Source organism: Hevea brasiliensis, unplaced genomic scaffold (genome assembly GCF_030052815.1).
Source record: "Hevea brasiliensis isolate MT/VB/25A 57/8 unplaced genomic scaffold, ASM3005281v1 Scaf283, whole genome shotgun sequence".
Taxonomy (NCBI): Eukaryota; Viridiplantae; Streptophyta; class Magnoliopsida; order Malpighiales; family Euphorbiaceae; genus Hevea; species Hevea brasiliensis.
In genome coordinates, this window is record NW_026614788.1 from 109,893 (window position 1) to 112,169 (window position 2,277).

At 34.1% G+C, this 2,277-nt stretch overlaps 1 non-coding gene across 1 annotated transcript; it reads left to right on the top strand.

Annotated features, from left to right (window-relative positions):
- Positions 1–405: 405 nt before the first annotated feature.
- Positions 406–512, top strand: LOC131176938 (small nucleolar RNA R71). The gene has a single exon (XR_009146738.1). It is a non-coding gene; the product is annotated as a small nucleolar RNA R71 (small nucleolar RNA).
- Positions 513–2,277: the final 1,765 nt, after the last annotated feature.

The following is a 2,277-nucleotide window of genomic DNA, read 5'->3' on the forward strand; positions in this document are numbered from 1 at the left end:
TGTTGATAACCTCCTGCATAAGCAGCTTGTTCTTGCAAATAATCATCACCATAAGAAGAGTAATCAACTCCACAACTTTGGGTTCCATCTGTGTAGGCAACTTGTTGCATAGTTGTAGGAGTTGAGGTTGTTGCCTTCATGCAAAAATCACTAAGAAGTTGAGTCAACTGATCAAATCTTGCATTCATGTAGCTAACTGAGTCAAGTTCATAAATCCCAGCCTTCTTTGGCTCAAGTGCTCTAGGATTTCCCCACAAATGGGTATTATGAGCAATCTTCTCTAATAAATCATAGCATTCTTCACTTGTCATTCTCATGAAATCTCCTCCTGTTTGTGAATCAATTGTGTTTCTTATGGCTAGAGTAACTCTGGTGTAGAAATTCTGAACAATCATCCATTTTGGTATTTCATGATGAGGACATTGCCTTTCAAGCTCCTTAAATTTCATCCAAGATTCATACAAAGTTTCATCATCCCTTGGCTTAAAAGCTACCATCAAATTCCTCAAATGAGTGGTCTTCCCAGGTGGGAAAAACTGAGATAGAAAAGCTTGAGATAGCTGCTCCCAAGTAGCTATAATAGCTTGTGGAAGTGAGTCATACCACTCCAATGCTGAATCTCGAAGAGATAATGGAAATAAGGTGAGCCGAATCACTTCATCTGAAACTCCAGGTTGTCTTTGTGTACCACATATCATCAAAAATTTCTTCAAATGAGAATGAGGATTTTCAAGTGGACTACCTCCAAATTGAGAATTCTGAACCATTTGAATGAGACCAGTCTTTAACTCAATTTGATTAGATCCAATGATAGGTCTGTTATCTCTCACATCTGCACATCTAGGAAAAGCATAATCTAACATGGATCTTCTTTGAGGATCATTTTGATTAACCACTTTATTTTGCCTATTGTGCTCATTTCCACCATTGTTTCCACCAATAGCTCTATTTTGATTCTCCATATTTTCAATTGTCTCCTCTTGCTCAAATCTTTGTTGTTCTTCTTTTTCTGCTTCTTTTCTTCTCTTGTATTCCTTTTTGTTGGCTCGACAGAATTTTTCAATTTCAGGGTTGAACAACAATTCAGTATCACTTGTGCTTTTCGATCGTCTCATAAACAAGAAAAGTACCTGAAAAACACAAGGAATAGCAGTGAAAATAAAATAAAATAAGAATTCTAATTAGCTTAAAACAATTAAAATCCAACTTAAAAAACAAACAACTCCCCCGCAACGGTGCCAAAAACTTGATGTTGTGTATCCGCAAGTGCACGAGCCACAGTAGTATAGTTTTAAAAAAATGATATCGATCCTACAGGGAATTGTGCTTAAATTGGAAATAAAAGGATAAGCTAATTAGAATGGCAAAATTTAAAGATATAAAATGAAATTTTAAAATTTAAGATTGGTATTTGAGAAATTTAAACTAAATCAAACAATTAACTAAATTAATTAAACTAGATTACCAAAATTTAAATTGAAATTGCTATTATGAAATTTGGAGGATTTAAATCTAAATTCAATAAAAATTAAAGTGATTCTAGAGATTGGATTTTCCATATTGTTTGCATATGGTTTATCCCTAATTTAGCCAAACACATGAGAATTGCAATTTTGAGGGAAATCAATTCTTAAATTTTTGAAACCTTTTTCAAGCATTTCAAAGTTGGTTTTCATTAAATCAAACCCTGTTTTCACGGTATTTCAAACCTAACAAAAACCCAATTAAAGCTCTAATTGATTTTTGGAAATCCCCTTAATCCTCTTAGCTTATCTCTAACACCAAGAAAACTAAGTTTATTGCAAGATTATCTATCCCAAATATTCACTTTTCAGTCCATCTATTAAGGATTAAAGCTTAACTTAATGAGGGCCCATTCATCAAGCAAGGCAACAAGCTCACAAGCAATAAATCAAAATGTAACAAACCTCATTTAAATGACTAAATCAGTTCAAAACCACAATACAAAGCAATATTTACAAACCCATCTCTAGAATCTCAAATAACTACTCACAAATCATAGTTTCAAGACAAACCCAAGTGTATAAATGAAGAAATAATGGAAATCTAAGTTAAGGAATAGAAAACCGGAAGAATGCCGATAAAGTCACTCTTGGAAAGTGCGAGAAGAGCCTCACTGCTTTGCAAAAATGCTTCACGTGCTCCTCTCTTTCTTGCCAAAAAATGCCTCCATTCCTCCTTATGGAAAGAAAATAGATAAAGGAGGTTTTATATGGGTTAAGTGCTGGGTGAGGAGGTCTACTGCAGTAAGTTAAC